A 23,733-nucleotide genomic window follows, 5' to 3' on the forward strand; every position below is an offset into this window, starting at 1 on the left:
AATACATCTATCTCCATTTCCACTTGAATATTTTGTAGGTATCTCAAACTTGAACTCTTGAATATCTCCCCACCCCTGAAAAAAACTATTTCAGTTAGTAAATGGCAATTCCATCTATCCAATTGCTTAGTCCAAACACCTTGGAATTATCTCTGACTTCTCTTTTACACTTCACAGGTACTCTTTCCCTCAAAATGCAAGTTTTACCTTAAAAAATGTCTAAAATAAGATCTTTTATTATCATCTTCACCACTTCTATCCCTTTTAAGTCATAACCACTGACCTCATTCATTTCATTTTAGACCTTGCCCTCCAACCAACACAGCAGCCAGAATGATCTTTCTAAAACTCAAGTAAGTTTCTATCATTCCTTTGCTAAAAGTCTCCAGTTACGCCTCATTTTTTTCAGAATAAATGCCAAAGTTCTTAAAATTTCCATAAGCATCTAATGATCTGGTTTCTACCTCTCTGACTTCATCTCCTATTACTCTCCTTTAATTATTTAATGATTGTTAAGAATTGTGTCATATAAACCAAAACCTCAGAAAATATATTATCCTGAAGTAATATCAGACAAGACAAAAAAATCATTCCAGTAATAAGTAGTTAAGAATTTTGATTAAATCATTTTTTAAAATGAGAAGGTAATTGTATCATTACTGGCCTATATTTAATATCAATGGTAAGGATTAAAATGTTATAAAAGTAATTGGCTCCTTATGAGTTACTATATATCTCTAAACATCTCCAAGACACAAAATCAGGTCTGAGGTTGAAGTCTTGCATCTTTAAATTAACAGCGAAATCTCTTTTTGCAATATTTTGAAGTCCTTAATTTTATGTTCTTTTATAATGATTATAAATAATGTTCACAAGTAATCAATATTATGTTTTCTGATATTTGTGAGCAGAATAGATAAATGAAATGATTTCTCCTCTAAGATAAGAGCCTTTTAGTAATAGTATTTTTAGTTGATTTAATTCTCTTAAATCAACTTGTGCAAAATCAATGCTATCTCTCCCTTATATGAGATGTTAACGACAGACTGTTGAGCACATTACAGTTGACCCTTGAGCAGTAAGGGCTTGAAATGTGAGTCCACTTATATGTAGATGTTATTCCTTGTCTGCCACCGCTGAGATAGCAAGACCAATGCCTTCTCATCCTCCTCCTCTTTAGACTACTCAATATGAAGACAATGAGAATTGAAGACCTTTATGATGATCCAGCTCCACTTGATAAGTAGTAAATATATTTTCTCTTTTTTATAATTTTCTTAACATTTTCTTTTATTTAGTTTTCTTGTAAGATTTCAATATATGGGCCAGGCACGGTGGCTCATGCCTGTAATCCCAACACTTTGGGAGGCCAAGAAGGGCGGATCACCTAAGGTTGGCAGTTGAAGACCAGCCTGACCAACATGGAGAAACCCCGTCTCTCCTGAAAATACAAATTACCCGGGTGTGGTGACACATGCCTGTAATCCCAGCTACTCAGGAGGCTGAATCAGGAGAATTGCTTGAACCTGGGAGGCAGAGGTTGCAGTGAGCCGAGACCGCACCATTGCACTCAAGCCTGGGCAACAAGAACAAAACTCCATCTCAAAAAAAAAAAAAAAAAAAATGCAATATATCTTACATGTAAATATACAAAACATGGGTTAAGTGACTGTTTATGTTTTCAGTAAGGCTTTTGGTCAACAGTAGGCTACCAGCAGTTACATTTTTGGAAAGTCAAAAGTTATATTCAGATTTGCAACTATGTTGGGGGGTCAGTGCCCTTAACCTCCACATTGTTCAAGGGTCAACTGTATTTAAAATAGTAAAAAAGATATAATTATAAGATCTGAATATTGAACTTGAGTACATTCTTTTATTTCTTCAATCATTTAACAACTGAGCAACTACCACAAGTCAGACACCACAATGCACATACAGCAGTCTGCAGAACAGTCATGGAAACGCTCCTCACAGGCTGACAGCCTAGAATGTTCTCACTTTTTTGTAACATTCCCGTTGCTGAGTTCTCTAAAAATATCTGAAACGTCAAATATTTTAAACCTAAAATACATACAATTTTTACTTGTCAGTTATACCTCAAAAAAGCTAGAAAAATCTGTAACATATAAATTTTATGCTAAGTGAAATTTAGTTAAGAAAGACATACTATATCTTATCCATCTAAGTGCTCCTTGATTAGCATACTAATTAGCATGTGTTAGGCCCTCAATGAATATAAGTTGAGAAATTATATTTAAGGGAAGATATCTTGTTTATTTGTTTTGTATCTCAACCAGCTAGCTTTTATTATATCATTTTACCATGCTTTATAAGTATTATTAATGTTAATAAAGAGAAAAAAGAAATGACATTTCTTCAGCACTTGCATTGAGCCAGTCACCATGCAAAAATTTCACGCCCATTGTGCCTTTTAATCATCCCAATATCACTATAAAATAGCAACTATTATTTCCATTCTACAGATGAGAAACTTATGGCAGGTAGTAACCTAGATTTTCTGGCTCTAAAACTTGTATTTTTAAGCCACCTAAGTCTCACTCACAGTGTTCATTAAGTGCACACTCTGGCCAAGAAACATATTGCTCTCCTTCCTTCACACTAGTCTCCTCATCTAGTTCGATTTCAAATTCCACTTGCCAAGTTCAGCCAGGTATGCCTATTACCTGGCTTAATTTTACTAGTGTCCCCTTTTACTCTCAACGGTGTCTGCCTGTGGATGATGCGTCATGTGATCACCATACCTCTTATTTCATCCTGGTTGTCAGTCCCCATTATGTTTTATCCAGGTGGAGTAACTTCTTCATAGATTGTCATGAAGATCTCTTCCTCTCTTCAAGTCACTTTACCTTTTCTCCGAGAAGAGCTTGGCTAAAGTTTTCATAGAGATTTATTTGGCTAACAACAGCATGATGGCATTTTCCTTACTTTACAATCTTTCAGTGATTTTGCTGTTGCAGCAAATTACCACAAACTTAGTGACTCAAAATTACACAAATATATTACCATACAGGTCTATGGATCAGAAGTCTGGTATATATCTCACTTTGCTAAGATCACAGTTTTGGCAGTTCATTAATTTCTGGAGGCTCTAGGCAAAAATCTATGTTCTTGCTTTTTCTACCTTTTAGAGGCCATCTTCTTTCCTCAGCTCATGGCCCCTTCCTCCACCTTCAAGCAGGCAATATCAGGCTAAATTATCACACTGCTCTCTTTCTGATACTCTCTTCCTATTCCCTCTTTTACTTTTAGGTACCCTTGTGATTACACTGAGCCTATCTAGATAATCTCATTATTTTAAGTCAACTGATTTGCAACTTTAATTCTATCTGGAGCTTTAATTTCCCTTGACCATAACCTAATGTATTCATGGATTTCAAGAATTATGACATAAACTTCATTGGGGAATCATTATTCTCCCTAAGACAGTAGTTGATTTTCAAATTTCACTCTTAACTTCCTAACTACCAAGACAACAGAATAAAAGGAAATTTCAAAAACAGGTAGCAAGATAAACTCTATAAAATCAACATATGAGTTCAGTCCCAAAGGACAAGTAAAGTTTTTCTTAGCAATATTTGTAGAAAAAATTCATCAGAAAGGTCTTTAATATAAGACAGTGAATATTATAGTGAACCATGGCATCACATCACTGTTTTGTTTCTAAAAATGGAAAATCATATTTTATATGCCTTTTTTGCTAAGGTACCTTGCAAAATCATATTGAGCAATATTAAAACATTTTTTCTTGCTTAAAAAAAATTTCTTCATGCTAAGTCCTTGCCCTGCAAAGAAAATACTTGTTGAATTGATTAAACCTCTAGTGATACACATCTTGAAACAATCAATGGAAAATATCATTAATAAAAATCAGCTACAGAAAATTTAAACAGATCTATTAATTCTTTCTTTCTGTTTTATATTCTAAACGAGTGGTCAACTAACTCACTTTGATTTAAGAACAGCTCATATCCTGCTTGATCTGAGAATAGAATTCACAAAATAAGAACAGATGAAAATTCTATTTCCAAAATACTACATAATACAAAGACTTCATGAAAATGATGTAATTTACCAATTAGGGGCTACAAATACTATGCAAAACAAAATTCTCTTAAAATTGTAAGATTTATTTCCTTTATTTGTGCTATTTTTTATTAGTGTGAGCTACCAAATAAAACAAAGTAAACAAGCCATATAAAAAGAGTTAGATGAACATGAAAACTGGAAATCGAGTAGCCGACAGGGAATGTAAATAACAAAGAGGAATTAACAAAATAAAGTTTATTATGTACTTGGATCAATCAAATTACAAATTACAAATTTCTTCTGCCATGTATCTTGTCACTCTTCTGAGAGATTTTGTCTACAGGGTTTTTTGTTTCTGGTTTGTTTTTTTTTTTTTTTTCAAAACAAAACAATATTTTTTAAGAATAAAACTTTTTGTTTTAAATTTTAAGAAGGTAGCCAAACATTCAAAAAATTTTAAATTTTTGTTTGATTTTAAAGTCAAAACAACCAATGTTGAGAAGTACTTATTTTAAACCTAGCTTTGGAAGGTAAAGGTGTTACCAGAAATTAGCAGTTTTATAAAACATATCATCTACTTTTATAAAAAATATTTCAAGTAAAATGCTTGTACTCCTGATTTCTAATCCAGCATGTAAGGAGTTTGGAAGTCATTCTGTGAAGAAGCTAACGCTGAATAAAAAGAAAAATCAACAACTCTTCTTAGATCCCTCACAAAGGATACAATTTTGTTCCTGATTCCAGGACAAACCACTATTCTCAACATTAGAGACAGACATAGAACACATCTATCTCTCTCAATATAGAGAATTACAATTTACCAAAGTAGAAATCTAGGAGTGGAAATCACTTTGGAAAGCAGTGCTGGACTTCTTTTTTCAATACCTCATGTCCAGTTATGAGAAAAAAAAAAAAGACATTCCAAAAGGCAAAAAATAAAATTTTAAGAGACAAAACAAGTGTCAGAATCAGAATCAGATATGCAGGATGTTGTATTATCAGTCCAGGAATTTAAAGATACTACTGTCAATATGCTAAGAGTGCTCATGGATAACGCAGACAGTATGCAAGAACACACTGGCAAAGTGAGCAGAGTAATGGAAATTTTAAAATAAGAACCAAAAAGAAATTCTAGAGATCAAAAATACTGTAACGGACATGAAAAATGTTGTGATAGGCTTATTAGCAGACTGGACACATTGAGGAAAGAATCTCTGAACCTAAGAATATCTCAAAGGGAACAACTAAAGCTGAAAAGCAAACAGGAAAAAGACTGAAAAACACAAAACAGACTAACAACCATGGAACAATGTGATACAAACAATTAGTGGCACCCCAAAACAATTTCAATAGTAACATGTAAGATTGCACATTGCAGATCACAATATAGGATATAATAATAATAATAAAGTTTGAAATCTTGCAAGGATTACCAACATGTCACACAGAGACAGGAAGTGAACCCATGCTGTTGTAAAATGGTCTCAAGAGACTTGATGGATGTAAGATTGCCTCAAACTTTCAATTTATAAAAAATGCAATATCCTCAGAGTGCAATAAAGCTAAGCACAATAAAACAAGATATCCCTGCATTTCATTAACAAAACTGTGTTCATGAAACATGTGTCTGTTGAGTTACATTCAAACTGCCCATCATGAATACAGCATTTTTTTTTTCTTTCTTTTTTGCGAGGGGGTGAGTCTATTTCTGATGAGTGTCAAGGAGAGGGAGGTGGAATATACTCTCTGAGGTCACAGGAATTCATTAACTATAGCTGACAATGCTATAGTAAAGAAAAAATATATACTTCTAAGTCTATATCCACATTAAATTCACAAAGTAGTTGTTTACTCCCAAAAGAATCCGAAATAAATACCAAGGGAATATGATTCTAAAGAGTGAAAAACATTTTTCAGTGATTGTGGTCCTTTGCATCATATGGGTGCCAGAATATAAATTGGGTAAATTCATTCCTTGGGGAACGAGCAGAAGTCAAACCATGTGGCCAGGCCAAGCAGGATGGATTTAATTAGGAATACTGCAGCATAATATTCACATAAACTCATAAAATTTTATTTTGCTCAGTTACGCAATAGTTATTTTCAGAGCTCACTCACCAGTGGGGAAGAGTTCCCAAAAGGCTACCAGAACTTGTCTCATTAATTCAATCCCAAAGTGGAGCTGGGACTGTATGTGTTTTGTCACTTGTGTTGACACTGAGCTGGGCTAAAACAGGCAGAGCTAGTATTGACTGAAAAAAAAAAAATCCCCCAAATATCTGACCTTATTTAAAAATGCAGCAGTACTTCCACACAGCTTTATGTGGCTCGCAGATAGTCTTTGAGTACAGGAATAATCTAAATATATTTTATTAAGTGTCAACTGCTCAGTAATGCTTACTATAAAAACTATTCCACCTGTAATCCCAGCACTTTGGGAGGCCGAGACAGGTGGATCACGAGGTCAGGAGATCGAGACCATCCTGGTGAACACAGTGAAACCCCGTCTCTACTAAAACTACAAAAAAACTAGCCGGGCGAGGTGGCGGGCGCCTGTAGTCCCAGCTACTAGGGAGGCTGAGGCAGGAGAATGGCGTGAACCCGGGAGGCGGAGCTTGCAGTGAGCTGAGATCCGGCCACTGCACTCCAGCCTGGGCGACAGAGCGAGACTCCGTCTCAAAAAAAAAAAAAAAAAAAAAAACTATTCAAAATTACAGTTCTGATGCCCCATACCCTGGTTTGCTTCATTAACTTACTATTGCATTATATACTTTTTACTTGTTCATCATACTTTTTATTATATGTTTTTCTCTACTGGAATTGTGACATTTTATATTTGTTTCATTCATTAGTGTATCTTAAGTGTTTAAAATGGCACCTGACACATAAATGATTTTCAATGTGTTAAAAGAATAAAAATTTTGAATTTTCAAGAATTTCTCTTGGGCTTTCTCTTCAAAGAGGAGCTCCACAGTGAAAAGCATTCTGGAGATGTATGAAGTCCATGCTGACATTTTCCCCAGCACATTCTGACCTCTGTGCTCTCATCACATAAGGAAACTCTAAGGTCAATAGCTGTTCACATTTTGGCACTGAGAAACGTGAAAGCTGAAAGAAGCATGGCATCTTGGAAAAGAAATAAGCGTGGAAGTACAAAAAACAAGCTTCACCACCTCATAATTGTGTAAATTTAGGCAAGTTTTGTAACATGTCTTAGTCTTGATTTTCTCAAAACGGGGATATTAGTTACTCGGTAGATTTGCTGTGATAATTAAATGAAATTATACACATTAAGCATTTATTGAGGTGCTAGGCACATTCAGAAAATGATTATTTTCTTGACCTCAAATTCAAATCCACAAGAAATGAATTCCTGTCATTCTTCTACCACCAATAAGTCCTAGTTTGGAATTCCAATGCTCAAGACTGAAGCCCTGGCTTTGTAACTGGGTGCCAGCCCCTAGCTCCCGGCTCCAGACTATCTACTACCCTGAGCCTCTTCCTGTTACCAACTACAAGGCTTTGAAATAATTGGTTGTCATCCTTCTGCTTAGATAGACATTCTGCTCATTTCTAGGACTGTTTGAGAAATTCTAGCCTTTGCTTCTTGGGTCTCGTGTCCTTTCCCTTTCTTGGGATTCAGAAATCAATTGCCCAAAATGAAGGCCTCAGTATCAGAAACAAAACTTTTTCTCTGACTTTTTGCTGTTGCTTTCAGTCTCATTTTCCACCAAGGGAAATCTTAAAAACTGGAATCTCTTTTTCCTAAGGTGGGTCATAAAAACAAGAACCCCTTTTCCCCAAAGCCAGCCATAAATCCTAAAATTTTTACTCTGGCTTTTCTTCTGTCTGTATAAAAACCAACCATTAAAAAAATTATCTGACCTACCTTGTTTGACTGTAGGTCATGAGCCTCCCATACCAAAGAGGGTCCTTCCCCATATACCCAGAAGGAAGAAATACAAGCTCAGAGAGACCAAGAAGAATATGGACAGACAAGACTTGAGTTTCCCCGCTCAGTCCATTAATGTTAGATCATACTTTTTTGGTCTAATCATGTTTTTGCACAGCTATTCATACTTTGTTGAGCCTAAGTGTAAAAATGGACACTTTGTCCTGTATCTTTGGGTCTTTATTCTGAAGGCTCCGGAGTACATGTTAATAACTTTTGAATGCCTTTTCTCCAATTAATATACCTTGGCTAAATAAATAACTATAATTTCACAATGATCTGTGATCCTATTTCGAGTTTTTTAAACTTTTGATATTTGACAGACTTTTCAAAATCAAAATTTCAAATTCTACATTTATGTTCTTTTAACTTCACACTAACTTTTCAGATATTAGAGCTCCTGGAAGTCCAAGAGGGACATATCAGGCATGTTTGGTATGTTAAAATCATGTGGGGAACATTGTCAAATAAGATATAGTGTTTAACTTTCTGTTGTTTATATTTACATAAATGTGTTGTTAACTTATGTTCCAAAATTATATGAGATTTCTAAAATTCTGATAAGTCTTAGTATATGTTATCAGTAATAATTATGATTATCATGTTAACATTATTATATACCACAAAAATAACTAAATTTTCTTGTCAATTGTCTTTCCCCTTGACTATTCTAGGATTTTTGTCATCCACAAACAACCATTGCTTTATTTTTTAATTCTTCCCCAAAAGTGGTTTATAATTACCAACAGTCCAAAATTTACTTCTTCTTTTTAAAAACGCCCATGTAAAGGACTCTCTGACAGGTACTCTGGACAGGTTTCTAGTAACTTTGGAGATCATACCATTAGACTAGGTAAAAACTTCCAGGACTTCAATTAAAATCTGATGCATTCATGAGGAATACTAATCCAACATCAAACACAACAAAAGGTAATTACATGCGACTAAACTGATAAAAGACTAAAATAGTTTTTATATTTTTTTTATTTAAAATATTGCTGATTCTTTTTATTTATTTATTTATTTTTTCTTTTTTGAGATGGAGTCTTGCTTTGTCACCAGGCTGGAGTGCAGTGGCACGATCTCGGCTCGCTGCAACTTCCACCTCCCAGGTTCAGGTGATTCTTCTGCCTCAGCCTGCCTCCCGAGTAGCTGTGACTACAGGCATGTGCTACCACACCAGGCTAATTTTTGTGGTTTTAGTAGAAATGGGGTTTCATCATGTTGATCAGGATAATCTCAATCTCTTGACCTCGTGATCCACTTGCTTTGGCCTGCCAAAGTGCTGGGATTACAGGCGTGAGTCAATGTGCTTGGCCTTTTATTTTTTTATACTCAATAATTGTTTTTTTTCTTTTGAGCAATTTATAGCTGACAACAATTTGGTACAATATACCTTTGTAAAAAACCTGATTTTCTTTGTCTATCTGATTTTTCCAGAGTTTAGAAATAATTTGTGAGTATTCTTAATTTATTATGATATAATTATTTACGTAAGTTCAATACAAATCTATTTTCTTATGTAACAGGACACGATGAAGGACATCAGTTATTTAATGAAGGATTTGACAGGAACAGAATATATTCCAATAAGACTGAACTGCTTTGAGGAATCCAGGTTGACTTTCTAGAGTAAGTAAAAAGCCTCTTTAAAAGGCTGGGTTGGCACCTTGTCCACACAGTTCCTTTACAAGGTTCCTGATCTGTGATAAGTTTAAAAAAAAAAGAAAAAAAAAAAAAAAAAGTCACTTTCTGATAGGCCCAGAAAACGAGTTATTTGGGGATCCACTCCCCCAAAAATAGAAATTTATCCAGGTATTACAGACAGCCTGATGATAAATGCTTGGCTTGGCTTCAGAGCCTTAAGAGACTTTTAAAAGTCTAATCTGAGATTCCTTGCAAAATTTTTCCAACAAAGCCAATTTAAAAAGAATCTAGATGGCCAATCACTATTCATACTACATTTTATACAAATAATCAGGCTGGCCGGGCACGGTGGCTCAAGCCTATAATCCCAGCACTTTGGGAGGCCGAGACGGGCGGATCACGAGGTCAGGAGACCGAGACCATCCTGGCTAACACGGTGAAACCCCGTCTCTACTAAAAAGTACAAAAAACTAGCGGGGCGAGGTGGCGGGCGTCTGTAGTCCCAGCTACTCGGGAGGCTGAGGCAGGAGAATGGCGTGAACCCGGGAGGCGGAGCTTGCAGTGAGCTGAGATCCGGCCACTGCACTCCAGCCTGGGCCACAGAGCGAGACTCAGTCTCAAAAAAATAAATAAATAAATAAATAAAAAATAATCAGGCTAAGTGTAATAAAACTGTAACTTATTTTACAAATAAACTGGTCCTGCTATGATTTGTCTTTAGTAAAAATTGGGGACTAGAAAAAAATTGTTTAAAATAAACTAAAACATACCTGTTATTAGATTCTAGCCTTAATCATTGTTTTTGAGTTTTTATTATTTTGCTACAATTCAGATTAAATCCTAAATTCCTTCCTGGCTATAAGTCTCCCAACTAATGTTTCCAAATGTTTTCTACTTTCTGACTTAAAATTACTAAAATTAATACTGCGTTTTCCTAAAGCCCTATAAGCTAAGGGTAGACAACTTGATAAAAACTTTTTTTAAAAAATCATTATAACACTTAATAGACAAACAGCCTTTGAACTTGACAATGTGTAGACTACTCAAAAGTTCCCTTGAACACCTGATACAAACTACAAACAGAAAAAAAATTGTCGGATTGTTACTATCTGCTCTCACTTTGTCTAAAGATGCTTCAAGCCTAACATCTAAAAATCTTAGCAATGGGCTGCCTCTTAGAGTCAAAACCTAAGTTTATAGTTTTTTTTTAACCGTTAACTTTTGTTTTTATGCTGTTTCCATAAAAATGTCTCTTATTCAATATCTGATTGCAAAAATCATAAAGAAACCCAACTTTGGTAAAAGCCCATCTACACCACCACTGCCTGAAATAAGATGCTAGCATTAACTGTTTCACTTGCTGCCCTGTTCTCAAGACTGAGAGACTGCTTCAATTAAACAGCTCATACAACAATCCACCAACCCAAGTCCTGGCCTGTGAAACTTCTCTGGGAAGTTTTAGACCAGAGAATGTTGGAAAACAGAAAACAACATTCAAAAATGGCCTCAGAAACAGCCTCAGGGAAAAAAAAAAAAAAAAAAGATGTTTTCTCTGACCTTCTCCCACCTTCCTGCCTCCTGTTTTTCAGCCCCATTCTCCCCCAAGGCTGGTCTTACAAACTTGAATCCCTCTTCCACAAGCCAGGACATACAAATCAGAACCTCTTTTCCTCAAAGTCAGCCATAAAACCTAAAAATTTGACTCCAGCTTTTCTTCTGTCTTTTTGTATAAAAACTGGCAATAAAAAATGATCTGACCCCCTTTCCAGAGAGGGTCCTGTCCCACATCCGGAAGGAAGAAATACATGCTCTGAAAAACCAAGACAAATCTAGACCCAGAGGCCTTGCTAGATTGCTCCACTCAGTCTGTTAACGTTAGATAATACCCTATTTTTCCAAACATACTTCTATGCAGCTATCCACACTTTCTTGAACCTAAGCATAAAAATGGACAATTTTTTCTATATCTTTGGGTCTTCAATCCAAAAGATCCTGTTTAAATGTTAATACATTTTGAATGCTTTTTCTCCAGTTCATCTGACATTTATGAGTTCATTTTTCAGTAAACCTTCAGAAGGACAAAGTGAAAATTTTCCCTTGACCCCTGCACCCTCAAAGCTCATTCCTTAAACCATGAACTCTTGGCTTTGCCCCATGTTTCCACACAAGATACTTATTTAATAGAGAAACAACACTTCACTTTCTTCCAGCCCCGCAGATCATCCTGCACTCCTTAGCCCCACCAGTCTTCGTCCCACTTAAACTTGGGGCCTAAAAGGAGCTTCACTTCAGCAAAATGTTTAATACATTTTGAAAGAAAAATATGATTTTGATTTAAGAAATACATAGATGGTAACTTTTGAGATAGACATTTTAAAATATTCAATTTAGAGGAAAACAGAGCAAAGAATCACAAAGAGCTGTTTTAGTGGAAGTTGAAGATAAGGGAATCATCTCCATGGACCCAGGCCAGATATAGCTCTCAAGGATTTCTCAAAACCATTTACCCCTCACTTTTCATTACTACCTGTACAGCCTCAGTTTAGGCTCTAGTTATCTTTGGCAGACACTACAATCATTGATTCATAATTGGGCTCACTGTGATCAGTCATAGTCTCTAGTTCATTTTCCATAAAGAAATTAATACTTAAAATGCTAACCTGCCCATCTGAATGGATATACCCTTAATTACACCACAAGGTACAAAGTAAAAAATATAAATCAATACTACTCAAAGTGCTAGTCCAAAATTGTTTGATATAAATCAATGATTACTAAAGCACAGAAATTGAGAGTAAGCATTTGGAATCCTTTCTAGCAATTTGAAATTGCCTTGATATCGAAGTATGTAATTTCATATTTTATAAACATATCTATCCACATCATATTTGAAATTAAAGGATAATAATAAAGTATAATTGTCCCCTCGCCATACATAGTTGAGAAGTCTTATTCTAACCATCTTAGCATGACATACAAAGTCAGTATCTGCCACGTATCAGTCTCTGCAACTGTGCCTTCTGCCTTCTCCAAGTTAGAATTTTATCCAGTAATTTCAACTCACTTGTTCACTACACCTATCAGTAAACCATAGCAAGGGGCTATATAGTATGGTGGTTAAGGATATGGACTCTGGAGTCAGATAGCAGGGTTCCAAATCTGTCCTCTATCATTTACTGGCTATTTGACCTTAGGTAATTCACTTAAACATTCTGTGCTTCAGTTTCTCCATACCTAAAACTGGGATAGTAATAACTGCCTCATATGTTTGTGGGAGACATGAAATGATTTCATGAATCACTTAAAATGGTGCCTAGAATAAATGTTAAGATCATTGTCGTTTTTATTATTTTAGTTTCCATGCCTTGATAGTATGTTTTCTCTGTCTTACTTACTTGCCTTCCTCTAACTTTGCATCTGGCTACTAAGCAGCTTTAAAGACAAATTAGACTTCATCTTCTCCTGGAGGCCTTCCTTGATTTTCCCAGACTGATTTATGTGTTCACTTTGTGCTACCTCATCACGCTGAACTGATGCCTCTATCATGGCATCTATCACATGATATAAGGACCTCTTTATGTGTTTGTTCCTTCTACTTTGTTTATTAAGTCTTGATGAATACTTAACACTTATAAAATACTTAATACATATTAACAGACCCCATAAACATACATATTTAACAGATCCCATTTTGATCCTCAGAAGGATCCGTGTTCACACCATCTTGTCATTTCAACTGAGCATTGCTTCCTGGAAGAAAATCTGGATGGGAAAAGAGCTTTAGTGCCCAGAGTAAGATAAATGGGGATTGGAGCCTCTTGAATTGCCCTCCCTGCGCTTAGCATTGTCCTTGAGGCTTGCAACAGTATATGTACCAATCCCAAAGAAACTAGCCCAGGTAAAGGCTATGTACAGCATGACCTATGCCATAAAAATATGCCCCTTTCCTCATCGAATTCTATTATACTGTTAATAATACAAACAGTGATGAGAAAAGATTTACAGTTTTCATCATAATCTCTTTTCTACTTACTATACTTCTGACTACAAGCACGATTATTTGATGAAGCAAAGAAAGGCTCCAAATTTTAAATTGAACTAAAAATGAGTTGTGCATTGACAATGGTTATAGTATTCTTGAATTAATTACAATCAGAAGTGACAGTGTTTTCAGAAATCTCGTGTTGTCAATATAAAATAGCTAAAACCCCAATTATCAATGACCATGTGAAAAAAAAAAAACTGGCACTCAAATACCATTAATAGCCATAATGAAATCTCAAATAATAGTGCTACTGTAAGCCTCTTCATAATCTTTATTAAACAGAGCCTAAAAGGAAAACAAAGATTAATCTGGGCACAGGTTTCTCAGACAATGGCTAAAGAGCATGCAAATTACCTCAATAGGTGAAAAGCTATAAGGAAATCAGGCCTCTGAGGAAAAAATAAAATGCAAAGTACAATCAGGTGAATTGATAGGTACTTTTAGTTATCCAGCATAAAGGAGAAAAGCAGGGAAACGTGAAAAATTTTAAATTGCAAACAATCTAAAATATTGTAGCAAATTATTTCAAGTTTTCTCATATGACTAATCTACTTTTACAAGGCATGAAAAATATAATACTTACCTGTTTGAGCTTAAGCACTTTTTCATGGTCCTCTTCAGTGTATGAGTATGTACAGGAGCTGTAAGAACAAATGTGCAAAGAGAAAGGATGAAAAAAGCTGGAGACTGACTGAGCCACTGAATACTGAAGCTTACAGGCACTTTCCTATCGAAATGCTCACAGATTCAAGGCCCCATGTACAAGGCAAAAAAAAGCACTAGAATTTTGATAATCACATCTAAAAGAGTATTAATACGATGCATGATTTTAGAAAACAGGCTTTTTAAATTGCTACTTTATTGAGCAATTTCCATAAAAGATTTCATATTGTTAATTTAAAGATACAAACAGCAAAAGCTGAAAGTAAAATAATTTTAACTTCTCATTTTGTAACATATGGTGATAAAAAAGTGAAGCAGTCAAAAGGAAAGACATTTGAAAAATAGGAAGGCCGGGCGTGGTGGCTCACGCCTGTAATCCCAGCACTTTGGGAGGCCGAGGTGGGCGGATCACAAGGTCAGGAGATCGAGACCATGGTGAAACCCCGTCTCTACTAAAAATAGAAAAAATTAGCCGGGCACAGGGGCGGGCGCCTGTAGTCCCAGCTACTCGGGAGGCTGAGGCAGGAGAATGGCGTGAACCCGGGAGGCGGAGCTTGCAGTGAGCCGAGATTGCGCCACTGCACTCCAGCCTGGGCAACAGAGCGAGACTCTGTCTCAAAAAAAAAAAAAAAAAGGAAAATCTTACAGGTGGTACTTAAGTCAGAAATGTTTCTTTTTTATCTATATTTAGGGATATTTATTAAACTCCTTCCAGGGCAGCAACGCTAAAAGAGATTTTGTCTTACACATTCTTGCAAACATCTAGTGCAAATGTTAAAAACTTGTGCTTCTGGATAATCATACCTCCAGGGTTTTAGCATCGTGTGGATCTGTGTGAATTATTTTGCAAATGCAAATAATGTATCATCTAGAGAAATAGGAATTCAGTAGTTGGCATTTGACAAGATCAAAAGGAAAAAAGGTGTTTACTTTATCAACTAAATATTGAAAAGTTTCAGGTAAAGAGACACGCTTTTTATAAAATTAGTTTAGCAACCCTAACATCAGTAAGAAACAATACAATACCAACAACATTGATGTGTAAAAGGTCATCATTTGTAAGATAAATGATATCCCACATGGTGAAAAAGGAAAGTTATGTCAACTGAAACAAGAACGAATATAAATCAGGTTATTCCTGGCTGAGGGTGTCATCAAAACCTTCGTAAAGAAAGAATGGTAAGAATAAGGCCAGCACCAGCTCGTTCTCTTCTCACTGAAAAAACAAAATAAAACAAAACAAAAAACAAACAAAAAAACCCCACCATGGTAATCCCCAAAATCAATAGACCTAATGTGCTATTTTTAACAGTTTAAGCATTCTGCTACTGATAGACCTTCACGGTTTCTTCTTCTTGTTTTGCCACTGTACTCAACAGGACATTTATCACCCTTATATATTTACACTTAATTCGTTTTACTTTTGTTTGTACACATCTGATTCCCAAAAGTGGTTTACATGGTATGTGAGCTATTCGTGCCCTTTTTTATCCTGAACGTGTGTGTGGGATGGGAGGAGTCAAAATAATTAAATTAGTAATGACTTGGTTGTGATTACGAGAGTTCAGCAGCTTCATGAAGTACATTTCCAGAAAAGCATTTAATTCAACAATTTGGTTTACTTAGTGGACCTCTCCTTATTAAAGTGGTGAGTGTAATTTCACACACACACAAAAAAAGAAATGGACCAGGTCAAAGTGCAAGGGTAACAATTATAAATATGGCACATGCATTTTAGAAGGTCACAGAGAAACTTTCATAAGCTGCCTTCTTTCTTATTCTGTTCTCATCTTTCTTCTCTTCCCCAGAGTTACCCCATGTGCCAGTCATATTTTGTTTGTTTAAAGCCACTACAATTTAATGAAATTTCACACTTTTTCACAAGCCCACTTAGGCTGTGAACAAACTATTTCCTCTGCTAGAAGATTCACCGTATACTACCCCTGCTCCATACCCACCAGATAAACTCTTCCTTCAGCCTTGAAAACTAGGTTTCATGTCACTCTGGTAGGGTAAAGTCCCCCTCCTGGATATGCAAACTTGAATAAAGCTCCATCTTTTAGATAACACATTATCACACTCTATTGTAATGCCTTGTCTGTTTCCCTCATTGCAATGTGACTTTTTGAAGGCAGAGCTGCCTTTTGTCTCTGATAACTTAATACTTATTATAGTGCAGACTTTCAGATTTTTTTTTTAACTTAACTGGATGAAAGAGTAACATAGAAAGCAAGAGGGCCAAGAACATTGGCTATTTAGGCACATACATTGAACTGATATAAAGAGAAAAAAAAAAAAAAAAAAAACCTAGTGAGTTGCCCTAAAAAGAAGTATTTAAAGAAGTAAATAGAGAAAGAGGCAATAGATCTGTGGGTATGAGAGTTTAAAAAGGAGAGTAGAAAACATTGTCAAATGCTATAGAAAAAGGTTGAAAGAAACAGAAAGGAAAAGAAGAAATACTAAAGAAAGCCCAAAGTGAAGACACAATATATTTAATAGCTTTGGTTGGCTATGAAGGCTGAAGGAATAGGTGTTAGCAACACCTGTGTCTTGGCACTGGCGAATCAACTAAAAGAATTTTTAGAAAGGCAATTAAGGGGTAAGAAAGAATGGGGCAACTGAACTTGAGTAGATGGAGATAAACTGAAATAGAGGCTGAGAAACAATAAGAAGAGGTACAAAATAGAGACACTACGACAATGACAAGCTAAGTCTGTGTTCCCACCTAGCCCGTATACTCCACATCACCCCATTCCCCCACCTCCCCACCCTGCTTTACCCTTAGGTAGTGAGTATTCCAACAAATTCAAGCTTCAATCTGCCTGGCAGTATGTCTAGTCACATTCCATGTAAATGGAGATTTCTATTCCAACAAAAGTTTATTCATCATTATTATTATTTAGAAAGTCCAGATTCACTTGTTATAAAACAGAAAAATTAATAACAACAATAAAGTACAATCTGCCAGTGTAGCTTCATTTGTTATGCTATGCTTAGAAAAACAGATATTTATGAAGAGCTACTTGAAAGATAAATTTATGTTAAACACTTCATTTATTTATTCATATGTCAAAAATTATACACATAGCTGCAAAAAATAGCTTATACAGGAGATGAGACCAACTAGTAGGCTTTTTAAAAAATGTGACAGAATTATAACCTCCCTGAAGGTGATAAGAAGTGGAAAAATCACAAGATAAAAGAGAAAATCATTACAGAAAATGATCCCTGATAAGCAAATCGGTTCTGTAAAGTATAAAATTACTTTTTAATTTTTAAATTTCATATTTTATAGAGAAGGAATGTCTTATACAGAAATGCAGCTACTTAAAAGTTGGAGTACTTCTATCTATGATATTGAAAACTGTATTGATATATTTTCCTTTACTGCAAATTATAATTACCAGAGTTTTCCTGCTAAAGACCAGTACATTATCATTAAAATAATCATAGCTCTGTCATAATTTATATTGTTTTGTTTAATTTATGAATGAATAATTGTGTAATATGCTTCTCACTTTTTTTTAGTAAATTATAAATTTGGTTGCTGAATAAAAATATCAGCAAAAACCATTCTATTGCTCTCCAAAAGCTATAGCCTAATGCAGTTCTTGGCATGCTTCCCATATTGTCTTATGTACCACAGCTCAAATTTTTTCTAATTCTTAAGACTTACAATTAGGAAGAAGAATGAAATGATAAACTAAAATAGATGTTTTCTAGTGTGGTTTTTAACTTCCTCTGACTCACGCTTTTTCTACTTTAGAAAACGAAGTGCTTCTTAGAATGAGCATAAGTCAGAGAGCATCACTAAACTTCTAATAAACCTTCCACACCACCACCTATGATTTAAATTACTTATCTAATGGTGAAAGCTTTCACATACCATCCCCAGTCCCTTGAACATTTGGAGTGTCCTTCATTTTCTGTAGAACAATTTGTTCTTCCTAAGTACGGAATAGTTTGGTGAGATTTGATCACTTAACATATATGGTAGAAAATGTTAAACATGAAATGTATTTTATATTTAGTACTATAAATACTATACTATTAATACAAATTAACGGGCATCTTTAGATTCAATGTCTTAATAGTATAGCAATAAAAAGATCTTGTGATTAAAGACCAAATAATAATAACAATTTCTCTGGAATTATCAAGCCATGAAAACACATTGCAAAGCAATCCAGATTCAAATATTTGTGTTTAGAGATTATTTTAAGTTTGTTTTATGCCCTCTCAATTTGCTAACTAGGAGAGAATTCAGAAAATAATTTTAAGACAACCATTCTGTGATACATTAGGCATTTTTTAAGTTGACTAGCAATCTAATAGCTTTATTATTCTCAAAGCATATTTGCCAGTTTTATCACCACTCTTACAAGATTTTCATGACTTATATCTTCTCTTTTTAGCTTGGGAGAGTTTTAGAATTGTGCTCCCTTAAAAGAGAACGAGAAAAAGATCATTTTGCTCTCCTTTTAATCTCCAGGTTTAGATGTTGCTTGCAATGGTCAATTTTCTCACTGTCAGCACATTATGTATTAGAGATAGTTTCTAGGCATCAAAAAAAAACACAGAGAATCTCAGAGAGAATCATAATAAAGCTTCCCTACACATTTTATCTAGCAGAGAACAGGTCACAATGCATATAGAGCAATAACTCTCTTTCCTTTAAGAAATAAGTTGCCATTGAAGAGCAGCAATGCCAAATTCCCATGGAGTTTTACTAAAATAATTTGTATTTGTAATAGAACTACTGGAAATAAAAATGTGCTGACCTCTACCCATTCCTGGCCTGTTCACATAATTTAATTTAGAGAAAAGGGAACCATTCAGTGAGATCACGATTAAATGAAATAGAAGTTATACTTTCCTCAATGTGGTTGAGACATAGAAATTGTGATGGTTAATATTGAGTGCAAACTTAATTGTGTTGAAGGATGCAAAGTATTGTTTCTGGGTGTGTCTGTGAGGGGTGTTGCCAAAGGAGACTCGCATTTGAGTCAGCTGACTGTGTGAGGTAGACCCATCCTCAATCTGGCTGGGCACCATCTAATCCGCTGCTAGCATGGCTAGAATAAAGCAGGCCGGAGAAGATGCAAGAGCAGACTTGTTGAGTCTTCTGGCCTTCAACTTTCTGCTGTGCTGGATGTTTACTGCCCTGAAACATCAGACTCCCAGTTCCTCAGCTTTTGGACTCTTGGGCTTACATCACTGGTTTGCAAGGGGCTCTTGGGCCTTCAACCACAGACCAAAGGCTGCACAGTAGATTTCTCGACTTTTGTGGTTTGGGGACTTGAACTGGTCCACCACTGTTTTCCTTGCTTCTTAACTCACAGACAGCCTATTGTGGGACTTTACCTTTGTGATCATGTGAGTCAACTCTCCTTAATAAACTCCCTTTCATATATACATCTATCCTATTAGTTCTGTCTCTCTAGAGAACGCTGACTAATGCAGAAATCAAGGACAAAAGGAGTTTGGGTGAAAGAAGAAAGTTTGGGTTGAAATAATTTTAATAAACTAGAATTAAGGTTAAAGAGATCTTGAGCTCTGTCATCATTAACTTCTGTGTGAAATAGTGAAGAAAAAGTGAGAAAGCAAGGTGAATAGGAAAGAGATAACAAAATGTGAAAAACTGATCACTTGTGCTTTTTTTTCTTTCTCTAAATAATTTTTTAAATGGAGAAACACACAAGGGCAAATAGAACTGGAGATAAATATTCTCAGGTGAGAGTTGTCAACAAAGGTTTGGACTTTCTCAGAGGGCAGATAGATAGAAGTAAATGACTTGCAGTACAGACAAAGTTGAGACTTAAGTGCCTATTGAGGAGGATGCCCAGAGGAACCAGGCTTTTTGGGTTACAAAAATCTTTCTGAAAGGCTCAGAATTTGAGGCACAAAAGTCTTGGGAGCAGGAGGATTGGGGGCCAGCCTCAGTTTAAAGTCTACATAGAGGTTAGGTTGCCTAGATTCCATCTCTCACCTAACACAGACAACTAAATACTCCTTTCCAACCAGGCAAGAGATGAGTGATTTATTCCCCCAGCAGAATAGAGCAGCAAGTTCCAAGTCTCAGAAACACTGGAAGAGAAATGCAAACCAAAGCCACAAAGCGATTTAAGTTCACATGAGTTAGAATACTTAAATTAAATATTGACAATACCAAGTATTGGTAAGGAAACTGAAACTCTCATGCATTGCTGAAAATGTAAATGTACAATCACCTTGGGAAACAGTTTAATAGTTTCCTATATGTTTAAACATACATCTGTCTTTTGATTCAGTAATTCTACTCCTAAATATTTACCCAAGAGAAGTGAAAACATACATTCACTCAACTATTTCCACAAGAATATTTATAACAGCTTTACTCATAATAGCTCCAACTGGAAACAACTCAAATGTCCAATAGCAATTGAATTCATAAACAAGTTATGATTTAATAATATTATGCAATAATACTTAGTAATAGAAGAGAGTAGATTACTTATGCAACAGCATGGATAGATCTTAAAATTACTTTGCTGAAAAAATATGGCAAATACAAAATGGTGCATATTATATGATTTCATTTATATAAAAACACAGAAAAGACAAAACATCTACAGAGACAGAAAGCAGATCTTTGGGGTCGCCTCTGGCAGGGTTTGAGATGGGGATTGACTACAGATTGGCATTAAAGAACTTTCTATGGCAATTAAATATTGATTCTGTTAGTGGTTATATAAACATATATATGTCACAAAGACTAAGCTGTGCTTAGTATGAGTCCATTTTATTATCCATAAATAATACTTTTGGAATGTTGATTTTTAAAATAGATCAAAGTAAGTTGCAGTGTGTACTGTTTTACTTAACATTTAAATATTTGTTTTGTAACAGAGATGTAAATGCATTTGAAGATTGAAGGAAAGAGTCTACTGGATTAATAAAAACATGTTGATACGAGCAAAAGAGGGAAAAATTGATGAAGCATCATTCTGGAGCTGATGGGAAGGTTCAAAATAATTGGTAGAGGGGCTAACCCTATAATGGTGACCACCATAGTAACCATTAACTTTGTTAAAGACTCTGTTAAAAAATTTTATGAATTATCTCAATTCATCATCACAATAATCTTATGATGCAGGCAGTATGATTCCCACTTTACAGATGACAAACTTAGGATTCACAAAGATTAATAGTATGCTCAAGGTAGCACAACTAATCAGTGGTAAAACTGGAATTTCAATTAATATTTGAGAGCATTTATTTTAGAAAACTTGTCATTGTAAACTCTCTGTCTCTTTGAAATGTACGTAAATCTTTTCTAAAGCTAAATAAAACTTGTCAGCTTTAGGACCCCGGAATGTCTTTCTCAAGGACCTAGGAAGCATATTTTTGAAATGCAATCATCAAGGAAGATAGGAACCCTACCTCTCACCTTCCGTGGGAGAGTAGGAGCCTAAGTTCATCGAGTATCTTGCTCTGAGCTCTAAAGGCACCTATTGTCATAAAGATATGAGAAGTTTATTTTTCCTTTGGATGCAACCAATTTGTGAACACATATGGTCCCCCTAGTTGTGAGGTGAACTTAAGATAAACTATGTGTGATAAATGGTGCTGTCCAGTCCTCTTACTTATGGACTAATTATTGTTTGTCTTGAGAAAATGTATATATAATGGTCTGCATCTGCTTAGTTATATAAAAGACAGATTTTTTTCTGTCTTCAACCTCTTTGTCAATTGCTCATGATGTTCATCACACTCTGGTTTAATGTTTATTCAATAATAAAATTGTTTGTCTTCTACCTCTGCAGAGAGCTTTTCTGGGCTAGGAAGAGATTTTGGTTTTAATTATATCCCCCTAACAAAGATTCATAGCTAATTCCATGTTTTTCACATCTGAAGGCTTGTTTTCAAAAATTTATTTAAAGTTTTTCTGAATTTCTGGTTAGCTAAAGCAAGCACTACAAGTTAAACTTACTCTCCCAGAGCAATGGAGAAAAGATGGAATGATGTTTTTAAGTGAAATATTTGACATTTCTGCTCATTTTATAGAAACCAGATGATACATAAGCCTGCAACTCACTACCTGGCATTCATCTGACATACCTTCTTCAATACCCACACTCATCATGCTATTGTATTTGTACCAAATGTTTAACCACCATTCACTTTTCCTTAATTTCTCTCTTAAATGTCAACACAATGAAGAATGAACCTGCACAATCCATTAAAGAACAAAGCTATATAAAACATTGTTAATAAGTTACTTGATGTCTGCAATCAACTGCTTCCTTGCCTCTAACTCATTTCGTATGTAGATTGTATCCACTTTCTGTTGATGAATTAGCAGCTTTTACAAGTGAATGGGCAGACAAGAGAAGCTAAATTGGCTAATAGACACACACACAGTTAGAAAAGTCAATGTATTTTGTGCAGTGAAGAGATTTCTTTACAATTCAAAGTAACGAACTAAATTATACATATTAACGTAATGCAATATTTGTTATTGGATTGTTATGCATTTAAATATGCAAGAGCTACACTTTCTCAATGTTGTGTTTCCAAAAAACTGCCATATTAGCTCAATTCAATTAAACAGTGGCCATTAGCAGCACCTTTAATAAACATGTTTGGTTTCTTTATTGCACAGTGACATGTACTGACATTATAAAGATTACCAGGTGCAGTGGCTTACGCCTGTAATCCCAGCACTTTGGGAGGCCGAGGCAGGCAGATCACCTGAAGTCAGGAGTTCAAAACCAGCTTGACCAACATGGCAAAATCCTGACTCTACTAAAAATACAAAAATTAGCCGGGCGTGGTGGTGGGTGCCTGTAATCCCAGCTACTTGGGAGGCTGAGGCAGGAGAATCACTTGAACACAGGAGGCAGAGGTTGCAGTGAGCCAAGATTGTGCCACTGCACTGCAGTCTGGATGACAGAGCAAAACTCTATTTGGAAAAAGAAAAAAGAAAAGAGAAAAGAGAAAAGAAAAGAAAAAAAGCTTATCAGGGAACCACAGATATATGAAGATGGCATTATCTGTAAGTCCAAATTCTAACTTTTATTTAGGCCCCAAGAAATGACTGTTGGCTTTGGATTTATGTCAGTAACATCTAACAAAAGGAAATAAGAAATGCATATAAAATATTTGGTCCAGTAGTAATTATACCTGGACATTAGGAGTTGCCATTCAATCTGCACAGGAAGAGCCTGCCTTATTGAATTGCGGTCACCAGTCTTTCTGGCAACATAAAATCAGTAGCCTTATGGGTCAGTTAGAACCAACTCAACATTGCACTTCCTATGGAAAAGAGGCTGAGTCAAAATATGTGACAGCTCTGTGTCAGCTTTTCACATTATTAAAATACATGATTCCTCTCCTT

General features: G+C 35.4%; 1 long non-coding RNA gene across 1 annotated transcript; it reads left to right on the forward strand.

Annotated features, from left to right (window-relative positions):
• Nucleotides 1-300: 300 nt before the first annotated feature.
• On the forward strand, nucleotides 301-22,598 carry LOC106998473 (uncharacterized). The gene is made up of 4 exons (XR_003729761.2): nucleotides 301-353; nucleotides 1,181-1,246; nucleotides 9,529-9,631; nucleotides 21,243-22,598. It is a non-coding gene; the product is annotated as an uncharacterized LOC106998473 (long non-coding RNA).
• Nucleotides 22,599-23,733: the final 1,135 nt, after the last annotated feature.

This window comes from Macaca mulatta, chromosome 5, assembly GCF_049350105.2.
Source record: "Macaca mulatta isolate MMU2019108-1 chromosome 5, T2T-MMU8v2.0, whole genome shotgun sequence".
Taxonomy (NCBI): Eukaryota; Metazoa; Chordata; class Mammalia; order Primates; family Cercopithecidae; genus Macaca; species Macaca mulatta.